Raw genomic sequence first — 15,982 nt, 5'->3', positions numbered from 1 at the left:
CATTAGGTTAAGGTCTCAGTTAAGTGCTTAACTGTGGGAGCTGTTTATGCTTTTTAAACTGATTTTTTTAATGAATGACTGTATTTTGTTTTATTGTTTTTTAGTATTGTTGTATTGGATATGTTTGTTATTTCTATTTCTGCTGGCCAATGGCTGTAATAAAATTGATGATGATGATTTCCATCATCTCCAAACATTTCTCTTTTTCTCATGCATCTGAATGTGTCCTGCTTTACTCAACATTCTCATCTGGCAGTTAACCATGAGAGCCTGTTTGTAATTTTGGACACAGTAATGGAAATATTCATTTTTTTATGGGTCACATTTCGTATAGGGTGTGTTTAATGTGAAGATCAAAGGGCTGTTTGTTTGTTTGTTTGTTTATGTTTGTACACCGCCCCCAAACTTCCATCTCTGGGCGGTTTACAGCAAAATAAAGCAAATTAAAGCAGAAATTAAAACCTTAAAACAATTCAAAGCCAAGTCTAGTTAAAAAGCTTGAGTGAATAAATGTGTCTTTAAAGACTTTTTAAAAGTTGTCAGAGATGGGGAGGCTCTTATTTCAGCAGGGAGCACATTCCAGAGTCTCGGAGCGGCCACAGGAGAAGACCTGTCCCTGTGTAGCCATCAGATGAGCAGGTAGCAACTGCAGATGAACCTCTCCTCACGATCTCAATGGGTGATGGGGCTCATAGTGAAGAAGACGTTCTCTTTAGAATTATAGTAATCCTATAAGGAATTACTATAGTTTAACAATGCATTTGGAAATACCCAAACTCCTGGAGGAACATGCCACTCCTAGCCATAAATTCCTACAACTGGGCAGGCTCACACATATCCAGGCTATTTAGTATCCTGCAGAATGGCATGACCAGGTGTGCAAAACTGCAGAGTCCAAATCCATTATGGAGGTATTTGTTCCAAAAGGGTTTTGTTACACTACATAGATACATAAGAAGCTGCCTTATGCTGGCCCATCTAGCTCAATATTGTCTACTCTGACTGGAAGCGACTCTCTAAGCTTGCAGATAGGAATCTTTCCCAGCCCTGCCTGTAGATGCCAGGATTGAATGTGGAACCTTCTTCATGCAAAGCAGATACTCTTCCACTGAGCTATGGTCATTCCCCTGCAGTGGCGTACCGGGGGGAAACGGCGCCCAGGGCAAGCTCTGGCCCTGAAATGGAGCCCCCCCCGCCCCCACATACCTGGGCCGGCGCGGCGGCCGGCGATTCGGTGGTAGCAGGGCGGCGGCAATTCAGCAGCAGCAATTCGGCGGCGGCAATGCGGCGGCGGGTTGCCCGCCGAGTGCGGCGGTGGCTGGTGTGGTGGCTGGCGGCAATGGGATGCCCTCAGCCTGTGTAGCGGCCGAGCGGCGGTGCGGAGTGCAGGCAGCGATGCCGAGCCGAGCCTGCCTTCTGGCCTGGCATCACTTCTGCGCAGGCGCACCTGGCAGAAGGCAGGCTCGGCTCGGCGTCGCTGCCTGCACTCCACGCCGCCGCTCGGCCGCTACACAGGCTGACCATCCCATTACCACCAGCCACCACACCAGCCACCGCCGCACTCGGTGGGCGATCCCCCGCTGCCACTCGGCAGGCGACCCGCCGCCAAATTGCCGCCACACGCACGCCGCCACACTCAGCGGGCGATCCGGGGGGGCGGCGGAGGGGAAGCCACTTTTTGGCACCCCCCACGTGACCCGCCGGGGTGGCGCCCGGGGCACGTGCCCCCCCTGCCCCCCTATAGTTACGCCACTGTTCCCCTGGAATTCTTTCCCCATGGTTGGGTGTTCCAGAGTTGCAAGAGAAAGGTTGTTGGATTTTCTTCATGACAGAGTTTGAAAAGAGCCTGTTTTGCTTTTCATGATTGCCAGGACAATATAAACCATCCTCATCTGATTTCGGGGGGTGGGGAATTGAGAAGCAGACCTGCCCCTTAATCAGACACTGGCTGAATAATAGGAATATAGGAAGCTGCCATTTACCGAGTCAGGCCATTGGTCCATCTAGCTCAGTATTGTCTACACAGACTGGCAGCGGCTTCTCTAAGGTTGTGGGCAGGAATCTCTCAGCCTTATCTTAGAGATGCCAGGGAGGGAACTTGGAACCTTTTGCTCTTCCCAGAGTGTCTCCATCCCCTAAGGGGAACATCTTACAGTGCTCACACATTTAGTCTCCCATTCAAATGCAACCAGGGTAGACTCTGCTTGGTAAAGAAGACAATTCATGGGGCTAAGGTGTCTGTCTATTGTGGCTGCAATGACTGCTTTTTAGATATCCCTTCTCTGCCCATAGCAGCTGTTACTGCCAATCATTTCCTTTATGACACCTTCTACCACTAGATGGATGGTGCCCCCTTTGATTTCAGATGTTGCCGCCGCCACCTCACACTCTTCCCACACTCCCTCTTCATTTTCCAGTTCCTAAGAGAAAATGCTTACTTCAGCATTCCTACTGCCTAGTGCCTACAAAGACCAAAGCTCCTGGTTGTTTCTATTGGCCATTAAACTAAAAGCCCCTGGCACCTAAGACAGTCAAATAAAAATGCTCAATAGAGGGTCAGAAAAAGAGGAGGAGGATTGGGCATGGCAATGTCTACCTTAGAGCTGCAAGTTTTAATTGGTTTAATTCATATATTAATCAACTGAAGCTTCCGTTGATTAACTGGAAAAGCAGAGAGTTAAGAACTTGCTTGCTGTTTTTTATGGCGTTTTGGTTCCGGTGTGACTGGAATGAAAAAGAAAATGATAAATACGGCTTTCCCTGAGTGGCGGTGGTTTGTGTAATTGGGCAAAGAGGCACTGTTTAAAGTGCTGACTCTCTTGTATTTAGCAGGGAAAGTGGAACTGTCACTCTCCAATCTCAACACAGCTTCTCTCTGTGCTAGCACCATGTTCAGATAAACCATGTTCACCTCTGTGCTACCACCATATTCAGAGGCAGGATGCCTCCAAATACCAGTTGCAGGAGAGCAATGTCAGGAGGGGGGTCATGCCTACATCTCCTGGTTGTGTGGCTTCCCAAAGCTTCTGGTGGGCCACTGTGGGAAACAGGGTGCTGGTCTACATAGGTCTTGGGCCTGATCCAGCAAATCTCTTCTTCTGTTCTGTTACTGGTGTCTACTTTGTGTGTCTTTTTAGATTGTGAGCCTTCTTTGAAACAGGAAATCACCTTCCATTTTCTTCTTCCATGTAAATCACTTTGAGAACTTTTTGCTAACAAGTGGTATAAACACATTTTTATAATAAAGTGTTAAACTGTAGGTTCTCATGCTTCCTTTAATAGGCACCTAAATTGTACAACACTTTTAAACACCTATTTATATTTAACAGATTAATTAACCTACAGATCAGTTTAAACGTAGGTAATTAAACAACAAACAACTAATCTTATGTGTTTTTACTCAGAAGTAATGCTCACTGTGGCCAATAGTACTCACTTTCAGGAATGCGTGTATAAGATTACAGCCTTGGTCCGTAATGCAATGCACACCTACTTGGGAGTAAATCCAATTTAATTCATTAGTACTTACATCCAAATGATCATTGAGGGAATCAGGCTGTAAAACATCTTCAAAAGATTGGCATTTCCTAGTACACACACAGACAAACACATATTCACATTCACACAGGAATTTCAAGCATTTCCATTTTCACAAGTACACAAGGCACATTTTTAAAAAGGAGGCCTACCCATTGATGGATTTGTACACGTGATTTATATAAACCCTGTGCTGTGGAGAACACAAATTTCCCTAGAGTATGTATGTGTATGTATGTGTGTGTGTGTGTGTGTGTGTGTGTGTATGTATGTATGTATGTATGTATCTCTCTCTCTCTCTCTCTCTCTCTCTCTAGCAGAGCATGCCTACTAACTCATGTGTTATTAGTCTAAGCAGATTCTGAATTCACCACCAACTACATCAAGGAATCTGCCACTGCCACTACTCATGCTCACCTTTGTAGTAGGACAAATTTCCCAGATATTCTTGGGAAGCTCACATGCAGGACATCACTGATGGAGATCACATCCCGTGCTGTCTGCCCCCAGCCACTGGTGAATATATACTCCAAATACAAAATATGACCCTATTATATTTTAAATAGATAAGGAAGTAAGATAGCAAACTCACAGAAATGTTGATGGCCAAATTGCACACAATAAACTGTATGTTTGATGGAAAATGTTAACTGCAGGAGCTGACGAGCTAAGGTCAACATTTAGAGAGGAACATAGATAGATATAAAAAGCTAAATGGCCACCTTTGTCTGATGAACATTTCTTTGAAATATCCCACCTTGGGAACAGGTGTTGTTTTCATTGGGAAAGCACTAAGAGGCTTTGCTGGCTCAATGGCCTGGGGCTTTTTAAAACAATGTTTAATTGAGAATGATGGTTTCATGGAACAGGAAACATGGAAGTGAATTCACAAGCCAAATATGGAAAAGATGAATTAAAATGTAACACAAAGAATTATACTGTATACAACTAATATACAACTAATATATACAATTGAATAAAATGAAGGTGGATTCACAATTTAATTTTCTCTTCCCTAAAGTAGACTTTCAACCATACCCATCTTCCTGTGTTTAAACCTACTTGGAATTGTTTTATTCCAAGTTCGGACTGGCCCACAGGGCAACAGGGCACCCCTGCGCCCTGCAACACTCAGCAGCAATGAATACTCCCATCCTTAAGTAGCCATTCTGCTCAAAACCCAGCACTCATTCCACATCTACATTCCACCACCCTCTCGGTGCCCCCAGTCCGGCCCTGTTTATGTGAAGGTCCAGAAAGGTATTCAGCATGCAGGCCACCATCTATCTGGCAAACCTGGTTTGTGTGTACATCCACCATTAAGCTTCCACCAATGCAACTGATATGGCGGGAGATGAGGAGAATCTGTCATTCAATTTGTTCCTAATGTGAGGAAACAAATTGAATTCTTTGGATTAAGACCTGAAGAAGAGCTGTAGAGCCTTTGAGATTAAAAACTTTCAAGTTGGTCTGGTTCCTTAAAATACATTGCATCATACATCTTGCAGCCCCCAACCTCACTCCAGAAACTGTCCAGTTATGGGCACACTATTGCAATGCATACAAACCCACCTGAATGGGAAAATAGGGACATGTTGGCTGGTGTGCAAACCTTGCACAAGTGTTAACTGTTCTGCACACATATTTTGTTTATTCCTCATTCAGTCATTTGTAGCTTCCTCCTCCCCCCTCCTTTGGGAACTTTGGTTGAAAAGCGGTCTATAAATATTTGTCATATGTATGCCCATCAACTAGTCTGGTATATGGGATAAGATGGGATAAGATGTACATTCATTATACATCCATCTATCTGCAAATATCTACTCTGCAGAAACTTGGGAATGATATGCATCACTTACTCCTGGCCTCTGTCTGTCGCTTACTAAGACCTCAATTATATTCTTCAGTTTTGTGGGAGATTTCTTGGGGGTTTGTGCTCCCTTACCTTCCTCATGAGCAGAGCGGGTCACCAGGGTCAGCAGCGTTCCAGTCAGAATGCCCAGAAATGGCCGTGGAATAGAAGGAGCGTGCTGACCCAGGCTCAAGAGAGTGTCAGTAGGAGTGATGTGAAAGCCGTCCTGCATTGAGCCAGGCTCGAGTTCAAGCCAGCTTGGCTCTAAGACTCGTGCTCGAATCAGACCAGCCCCATAAAGAGTGGAGCTGGTCCGAGTTTGACTCAAGCCAAGCCCGGCTTGAAAAACCCACTCATGCCAGCTTCTGGCAAGTAAAGGGTTTCCCAGAAACTAAATGCGGTGGGGGTGGGGTGGGGGAGGGGGAAAGGTAGTCTTTACCTTTTAAAAGGCAGTGGCGGGGATGGCAGAGGCAGCAGTGCAAGCTCCTTCAACCCACCCACCCCACCAGCCTCCCATATGACAGGCGTAGCCAGCTGCAGCCGTTTTGGGCCTCTGTGGCCACCATTAGAGAGGCCTCTGCATGTGCTCAGAGGCCATTTATGTCACCATGTTCTTCTGCCTTTTAACAGGTAAAGACTACCTTTTTCCTCACCCCCCCATGTGTATTACTTTTAAAGGGGAATCCTTGCCAGATTCCCCTTTACAAGTATGCATCACTTGAGCCAGCTCACAAGCTGGCTTGCCAGGCTCAATGACCAGAATGGTCCAGAGACCGGCTTGATCAAGCCCAAGCCTGAATCCAGTCCGAACTTGGAAACATGTTTCCATGCACACCCTTAAGTGCAAGGCCATGGAGACACCCCCTTACAGCCCATGAGAAGGACCATCAGAGGGGAGGGGAAGACTTGCCAAGCAAATTCTCTCATGATGCCTGACAACAAAACATCCCCTTCTCCCATGGACCATTCTCTCACAAGAGTGCTAGGCTCTATATCGAGCCAGTGTTACGCTATGCAGGAAAGTCAGAGGATGGGTACCCCAATGACTGCTCTCCCTGTCTTGGTGACTGCCACTAAGAAGCTGTCAAAGAGTGCCCCCTGCCAGCCCATCTGCCCATGTGGACGTGTGCACCCTTGCTTGTGCTCCCAAATGGCGACCTCACTCTCCTGGGGTCGCTGGAAATAGGGGCTCCCCCACCCATGACTCCGTGCACTGGCAGATCTGCATACGGTGCAATGCCAGACTGAGCCAGGGAATTTTGAATGGGTTTTTAAGATCCATCTTTTATGTTAGTTATTCTGAAAAAAATGAAGTGTGGTTTGAATTGTTTTTCACGGATACAAAGTATTTATCAGGAACAAACAGCAAAGATAATAGTAAATGGATCACTATCAAAAATATGCCCTGTTTTGAAAGGGACAAGACAAGGATGCCCTCTCTCTCCTTTATTGTTTATATTGGCTTTAGAACCATTGGCAATGAAGATTTAACAGGAAAACAGAATTTCCAGAATTAAGACAGTGAGTCAAGAACATAAAATAAAATCATATGCTGACGATGTGGTACTTACAGTCACTCAACCAAAAGATTATCTGGAATCAATTATGGAACATATACAGTTATATAATTTCTGGATACCGAATAAACAAAGTTAAGACACAGATTATCACCTGGAATTTATCTGTAGAGGAACAATTATATTTAATACAAAAAACAGGGTTTAATATTATTTCTAAACCAATAAAATGTTTCGGAATTTATTTAACTGCAGACAATAAAGATTGGTTTCAAAACAATTATTTGAGGACTTGGAAGAATATTTCACTTGATATGCAAAGAAGGAAAAAGTTGAATTTATCCTGGTTAGGAAGAATATCAACAGTAAAAATGAATATTCTTCCGAGGTTTAGTTTTGTATTTCAAATGATACCAATAAGAACCGAAGAAAAAAACACTACATGAATGGCAAAGACAAATAAATACTTTTATTTGGTTAGATAAGCAACCAAGGATTAAATTTAAGATTTTTCATGGTGTAAAAGAATGAGGATTAGCTGTACCAAACTTGAAGTAATATTATCAAGCTAGTTGTGTGACCTGGATTACGGACTGGATTTTAGCACCATATGGCTGGATTGGATCGATAGTCTGGATTTATCTCCTCTGGCTTCAATATTAAATATATATTTTCAAGAGGAATAACCCCCTTTGTGGTTTCAGTATTTGCAATTGAGTAGTATAGTCCAGAAAGAAATAAAAAAAACAAGCTGGGAAGCTTAGCGATTTGACTGAATTTGAAAAATTAATAATACAAAATACAGAGCATTTATTAGGTCTTATATATAAGTTATTACTAAAGTATGACTCTGAATCCAAACAGGTTAAAGATTGTATGATTAAATCAATGCAAAATTTAAATAGAACTATTGATATGCAGCAATGGGAATATCAATGGAAGATAAACATTAAATTTACTCTGAGTAGAACATTAAGAGAAAATTGGTATAAGGTGTTTTATTGTTGGTATATTACTCCAGTGATGATAGAGATAGATAAGGCGTATTCAGGATTTTGTTGGAAATGTAAACATCAAATTGGAATGTTTTATCATATATGGTGGCAATGCTGTAAAGCCCAACATTTCTGGAAAAGGATTCACTTCAGGATGCAACAAATTCTGAATTATCCTTTTTTACCAATCATTTTTATGTTAAATTTTACTAAACCTTATATACCTGTAAAATATATTGAATTGACGTTGTATATGATGATTGCAGCCAGGATACTTTATGCTACTTATTGGAAAACACATTTAATTCCTTCTATAAAGGAATGGCAAGTTATGGGATTATGCATCTATGTCCAAAATAACTTCATATTTTTTTTTTAAAGTCCAATGACAGTTTTATTTTAACATGGCAACCATTTGCATTATAATACTATACGTGGTTTGTTACTGCATCCTAAATTTGTTGTTTTTTTCTTTAATAAGGTCTTAGATTTCCTTTCTTTAATAAGACCTTAGATTTATTGGTTACTAATATTACTTTAGTTAATTATTATCCAATGGGAAGTTGTAACTTAAATTTTGTATGAGATGTAATCCAAGTGGATGTAAAAGCAAATAGTGAGATATATTTTTTCTTGTTTTGTATTTGTTAATTTTATATGTGTTATCTTTTAAAAAAAAATAGATATTGGGGGGGGTTTGGAATTAAAAAAAATAAATAAATCCATCCATGCAATTGGTGTTCCCCCTGGGAACACCATCCAGACTCTGACACATGGAGCATTAAAATCTCCTTTGGGTGCATGCAAAGCTTCATAGGAAAGGCGGGATTGCATGATTCTGTTCTATTTTTTATCATGGAGAGGGGTGGGGTCCACACAAGCAGGGCCCCCTTTGGTGGGTTACTCAACTCATGTGCATGCAGTCCAATGGGAGACCTAGGGTGCCCTACCCAATGATCCTCCCCAGTATAATCGCCCTCTCATGAGATGGAGAGCCCACTGGCAGGAAGTTGTCAGTGGAGCAGGAGTGCCGTTTGGTCTGCACGGACTGCTTTGATGGGGTGATCCCTTGCAACAGCATCCTAGGTCACAACAAGACAGAGCCGCCCTCTCCAGCATCCTTTGCCCTCCCTCATATACATATCCCCTTTTAGGAAGTCCATCTTTCCTTCATTTTCCAGAGAAAAGGGGAAATAGTGCCCCAGCCAGGCAGACCCTCCCTCCCAGGATTGTGCTTGTGCAGGACTATTTGTATGCAGGGCTCTTTGTGGGGTGGCAATGATATCACTGTCAGGAGCGCTGGCATGGCACGGCATTTAAAGAGATTTAAATGGACGGGCTTTCTCCATTGCTGCCCTGAGGCTTTGGAACACACTTCCTGCTGAAATAAGAGCCTCCCCATCTCTTACAACTTCTGGCTGTCAAGAAGCATTTGTTCACCCAGGCTTTTAATTAGATACTGTTTTAATTGTGTTTTAACTTTTTAATTTTTTTGTTGAAATGTTTTAATCTTTTATTGGCTGTTTTTATTCTCTTGTAAACTGCCCAGAGAACTTGGCGGTATAAAATATGTTAAATAAATAAATAAATGCCCATTTCCTGCCGAGGGAAATGCACAATCACGCTTGACATGTTCCCTTCAAAATGGGGGCCAATCGCAGCCGCTTTGCTGACGTGCTGATGCTGTGCCCACAGGCTGGCCATGGAGCTTGCTGGGATTGGCCTCGGTGGCCAAGCAGCAGAGAGGGGTTTCCCTCTCCTGGAACTGGAGGTTGACAAGCTGCAGTTTGACAAACATCTGCAGTGTGATTTACTGATTAAAATTGAAACCTTGGAGAAGCTGTTGCCAGTCTGTGAAGACAATACTGAGCTAGATAAACCAATGGTCTGACTCAGTATGTGGCAGTTTCCTATGTTCTTATGTTCCTATGAAACTGCGGATTCGCCAGCCTCCAGTTTCTTGTTACATCTGAATCCAGCCAACAGAATCCTTAATTACTAGAAAAGGTTGAAGGCAGTAGACAGAAATCCTGTTGCCTTCTGAAGCCAAGCACTTAGGATATAAACAGACTTAGGAGGGTCCATGAGTATCATGAACAAGTACTAGGACTGTGCAAAACTGCAGGGACCTTTTTTTTTTTTTAGCAATAGCACTTACATTTATATACCGCTCTATAGCTGGAAGCTCCCTAAGCGGTTTACAATGATTTAGCATATTGCCCCCCAACATTCTGGGTACTCATTTTACCGACCTCGGAAGGATGGAAGGCTGAGTCAAACTTGAGCCCCTGGTCAGGATCGAACTTGTAACCTTCTGGTTACAGGGCAGCAGTTTTACCACTCCGCCACCAGGGGCTCTGAGTTTGGCCCACATTGATCCCCTTCAGTGTGAAGCAAAGCACCATCTGGGGGTATAAGAGAAAGTATAGAGACATTTATGCTCACTCCTGGAGGTTTTTACAGACAGGGCTCCCCGCCCCCCGCCACCCGAATCCACTCCTGATTGGAGTGTGCCAGTCCACATATTTGCTGGATTTAACCTCCCTGTGGGTTATCAGGGACCAGGACAGACAGGGCTTTGTTTCTTTCCAAAGGGAGGCTGCGAATTCTAGCTTGGCCCGAGTTATGTCCAGGGTAAAAAAATTTCCAGCAGCTTTTGGAAAAAAATTCCAGGGCTTCTGCTTTCTCTGAAGGTGTTGATGGAGATGCTGATGGCAGGGGTGTAACTATAATAGGGCAAGGGGAGACAGTTGTCTGGGGGCCCACTGCCTTGGGGGGGCCCCAGAGGCAAGTCACATGACTGACTCCCCCAGCCGCGCACCCGAGCGGACTTCTTTTAGTTGTATTCATCCTCCGAAATTGATGTGGGTGTTAAGACCTGAAGCGACCAGAAGAGCATGTCTTTCTCTAGAACTATTAAATGACTTACATCGTCCACAATTCACACAATCTTTAAAAAAATAATTTAGGATGATATTCTATTGTGGCACGCGCACACACACACAAATTTTACTATGCTTTTTGTTACCACTATTCAGCCTCATTTAAGATTTCTTTTTTTCATGAGCTGAGCTTCAGTGGGGGGGGGCATTTTAAAATCTTGTCTCTGGGCCCCCTTCAACCTTGCTACCCCCTGGCTGATGGCTATGCGAAGGAGGTGCTGATGGCTATGCAAATGGTCCATCTAATCCTTCAAATTAAAATGCCTCGAATCTGCTGCAAAAGCAGATTCGCTCTTCAGATACCCCGAGGCATAGAGCCATGTGTGAAAAACCTCCTGCTGGTCCTGGTAAGCAATTTGAACAGTTCGGGGGGAGGGTGTGAGAGAGAGAGGTGAGGGGGCTGAAGCTTCACCAAGCCCCTGAAGGATTTAGCTTGAAGCAAAGTGGGGCCCTGCAAAGCAGGGCTGAAGGAGGATGAAGCAAATCAGGATCCCTTTGCAAACTCTGAAGTGGTCCCTGAAGTGAAGCAGACCCATTTTGCACTTAACAAGTACCTCTAACAAAAAGCTTGGAGCTTTGAACTTCAAAACCTCTTTGTGCCTGCTAGGAATATGCTCCACCATCTATTGGCATGGAGTAGAGCAGGGGTCCAAAACCTGTGGTACTCTACATGTTGCTAAACTACAATTCCCATCATCCCCAACCACAAAAAAAAATGTAGCTGGGTTTACGGGAGTTGCAACATTGGAACCCCTGGGGTAGAGAACAGAAGTTTCCTTATGGTTTGCAGCTTGTTGGGCAAGTTTGATAACATAAGGCAGCTCTTCCAATTCAAGATAAGTCTTTGAGGTATCAGAGTCATCTGAGGACTGGATCATGATGCTTGCAAACTGCAAGGCCAAGAAAAGAAAAGGTCACTTATAGTTCTAACAGGAAAAAACATCCGAGCACTAAAATCAAGAGAACATAGTCTTCTAAAATCATGACCTCCTCCTCCCCTCAGACAAAAAACCCTAAAACTTCAGAAACCTTGCAGGCTAAGGCAGAAGCTCAGCATCTACCACTGAGCACCTGGGAATATCTTTCTAATACTGTACATGCTTCTTAGCCTGATGGAGAAATCACTTCTCAAACATGTATTTGGCCTGAGGGCAGATATTGTTTATTCCTGGGCTCAGCTAACCTTGGTTAGAGTAACCTTTGGAAGGACAAGAAGTTATAGGCTAGGTTATATAAATATTTATATAAAGTTATAACTTAGCCTTATTTCCTCCTTGGCAAAAGCTGATCAGGAAAGAAGATTGTTCAAAAATGTAGAAGGTTGCATCAGATTAACTAAAGGGGTGACGGCACATTTGGGGGATCATTTACATAACTCCTCCCTGCCCACCACCGCCTCATATCTATGGTGAGATTCCACAACACATGATTTCCATGACTGAGGAAGCCCCATCAATCACTGCAATGATCAGAGAGTTTTTCTATCATGCATTATAAAGTAAGGAGAGCTGCCAATCTTAGGATTGGGGCAGAGAACAGCTTTGCCAGTCTAGAAGGAGGTCAACTGACTCCACAAGCAGCCTGCCTGACACTGGCAGTAGCTTTTCTTTTGCTGTATTATAGCTGCAAAGCTTAGAATTATATCTGAGAAGTTCAAGTACATTTCCAAGATGACAGGGTCCAGAGAACTGTATCCTAGTGGGCCTATGCCAGGATACATACGCAGTGCACAAGAACGTGAGGCACATCTTTACACCACTGTTAATACATGTGAGAGATCCAAAGGGCCACCCATTTTTACAATTTGAAGGTCATTGGCAGTTTCTGTCCAAAACGCTCCTCATTCTGTTGGTAGCAGCCACCTAAAACAGAGTGCTACATCATGGAACTGGCATTATTCTTGCTGAGGGTGTTGTGTGGCATCCACGTACAGGGCACAATACAGAGTAACATAAGCAACAACAAGCTGCCCAAAGGAGTTTGCAATCAAAAGCTGGGCAATGACAGAGGGAAGGGGGAGGCACAGGTAAAAGCAGATGAATAGGAGAAAATGCAACCACACATACATACATACATACATAAATTTGGGCATTTCTGTTGGGAATGAGAGTCAAGAGGCTAGGCCAAGGCTTCATGGGAAAGGTAGGTTCTGAGGAGGCATTTGGAGGAAGAAAGAGGGTCTCTACATTAAGGGTGTGCAAACAGGTTTGAATCCAAACAGGTTCGATATTGAAATGGTTTGTTTTGAAGGTTCAAGGTCAAGCCAAACCACCCCCAGTTCAGCTAAACCCCGGACTGAACACCACACCACCCCAGTTGGGGGGTTCATCAAACTTTTTTTAAAAAAAAATTCCTTTTTTTAACTTATCCCCTTTGGGCGGCTTCTCCAGGGTGGTGGTGGGGTATGCGGAGGTTCCCCCTCCACCTGCCAGGCTTCCTTTTCCCAAAAATCACCCATTTGGCCGTCTTCGGCCCTTTCCGAGCCTATTGCCTGACATGGTGGTCATGACCCGTGCCATGCAGGGTTCCACTGCGCAGGTGTGGCAGCCTCCAAAATGGCCACCATACTGGGGAATTGGCCCGGAAAGGGCTGAAGATGCCTGAACCAGGTGGTTTTCAGACCCCCAACCACCTTGGAGAAGCCCCCCAGAGGGAGTAAGTTTAAAAAAAGAAAAAGACTTAAAAAAAAAGTTTGACAACACCTCCCCCCCCATGGGGGGTTCAAAGGGGGCCAAAACCAAACTGGCCTTGTACAGTTTGGGTTCGGTTCAAATGCGAACTGAACCAGGCCAGGTGGTTTTGTGCACACCCCTACTCTACATAACCACAACAATAAATATTTATATACCACTTTTCAACAAAAGTTTCCAAAGCAGTATACATAGAGAAATAATAAATAAACAAGATGGAGAACAAAGGTGTTCTGGGAGGGAACTGCAAGCATTAGGGGCAACAGCCAGGGAAAATGGGTGGAGCTTAAGAAAGCAGGAAACCTTTGGATGGCTGAGGGTAGCAGAGTTGGAGAGGAAAAGGTCATAGTAGAGCTATATCAGGAAATATGGACAGAAAGAAGATGGGCCAAGCACAGATGCCATGGAGAACTTTCCAAGGGACTTGTGAGGAATTTGTACAAGATGTGGAAAGGGACAGAAAACAAACATAGGGCAGCTTTGCTCAGAAGGGATTTAGGACAAATGTATTGTGTCAGAATGATGAGAACACCTTGAGTTCTGCTTCAGTGTTCTCAAATACATTGCAACAGAGATGCTATTATGTTGCATAAATGGTGCCAAGTGGAGAGACTGCCATCTTCCATGACTTCATTGCTCACAAATGGCTCCAGATGATCAGCTGATATTTCTAGAGCTTATTGAAAATGTTTGCTCAATGGAGTTGAGAGACTAGAAGATTTATTGGCGAGTGGATAAGGCACATCTCTCGTGCTTACATGTTGGCTTTAAGTTTGAGAAAGAAGTTTGGAGTTAGAATGAAGTTGTCCCCTAGAGCAAGGGTTCTCAAGCTTGGGCCCCCAGTTGTTGAATTACAATTGCCATCATCCCCAGCAGACAATATGGCCTTTGACCCAAAATTAGAACCCCTGCTGTAGAGGGCATTTTCAGTGGAACTGCTAGGCTTGGTTTAGAGAAGGATAAATTGGGAATGGGGTGATACAGTTCTGAAAATGGACTGTACCTCTTTGAATTGCAGGTGAGGTGGATGGGTTAATTTTGAATGCTTTCATATGTGAAAAATTACCTGCAAAGTACAACAGAGAGGAAGCTTCACTAGGACCATCTTTTCCTCCCCTTTTTGTTTTATTTTATTTCACACAGAGAATTTTGTTACATGGAAAAGTATTCAGAAATGGCATCCCTCTCTAGCAGTCTGAAGTAGTATAATCCACTCTACCACGTCAGGATTCTTCCACCTCTTTGACTGCATATGTAGAACAGGCCAGGTGTTTATGAGGCAAACATAGAGGTCACAAACCCATGTTTGCCTTGTAACACCACAGCAAGGAGGCATGTATAGAAAAGAATTTAGCAGGTGGGAAGTGCTCCTCCATGCTACCAATTATCTCTTGCAAAATCCTCTCTCCACTGACTTTCCCCCCAATTTTCTCTCAGCCATTTCCAAGGCCAAAAATAAGTCAGGCTGGTGGGGAGAGACATGGCGAGGGAAAAGAAGGAGCCCCTCACCCACCAATTCTCCTCTGCATTTCTCCCCAATTCTCCCCAGCCCATATCACCATGTTTACCAACATAGTATGTAGTTTTGTCTTTAGTCAGCAACTGCAGTTCATGTCAGGGCCATCTTGGCTGTATGAACATTTCCATGCCCCTCCTTGTGATCCATGGCAACCTCCCACTGCACACTGGGTTTTCTCAGGCTGCCTGTTGCTTTAATTTCAAGGTCCCTCTTGGGAGTCACCAAACAGAAGCAGGCTCAAGTTTACTGTGTTAAAGGGAGAGAAAGGAGCTCTTTATTGCAGCATAATCCTGCCAAAAATCTGAGGACTCTTAAAGCCAAATAGCAAGGCGGCACAGCCAGCATTTGTTGGGGGAAATCAGGGAACAGGCAGCATGGTGCTGTTATCCATGAATGCCATGAAGAGCAGCTGGCTCCTCAGTCAAGGGTGTTGTTTTTGACACTGAAGACTAGCAGAGGAAACAAACAAGCAGGCAGCACAAATTTAGAAGAGGCAGGCTCTGTTTATCATAAGGCACAAGTGAGCATTCTGTGGACACACTGTCTCGTCTTGTCTTATTCACTCCCAAGAGGTAACCTGGCTTTGATCAAATAAAATGTATTGCCACATTTTCATCAGTTTCCCTTTTCTGCTTATGTCACCCTGAATTACTTTCCTCTAAACCACACCTTTGGGTTTCATCCTCTTTTGACCTGTTTCCCCCACCCCCCACCTTTGCGGGCTGGGCTCTGATGTAAAAGCAAATCATGATTAAACCTGCCTACAAACTGTGGTTAGAATAAGCCAAGATTTGCCAGGTTCAGACACAATGGCTGCATTCACATGTAACGCCAAACTGGAGTTAAACGTGGCCGAGGTTGTTACTCCATTACTCCTGAATGCAAGAAACCGTGGTTACAGACCAAAAGCGAACTCCGGTTAGCCATGCC

The sequence above is a fragment of the Hemicordylus capensis genome, chromosome 1 (genome assembly GCF_027244095.1).
Source record: "Hemicordylus capensis ecotype Gifberg chromosome 1, rHemCap1.1.pri, whole genome shotgun sequence".
In the NCBI taxonomy this organism is placed as follows: domain Eukaryota; kingdom Metazoa; phylum Chordata; class Lepidosauria; order Squamata; family Cordylidae; genus Hemicordylus; species Hemicordylus capensis.
Note: the sequence above shows the minus strand (reverse complement) of the source record.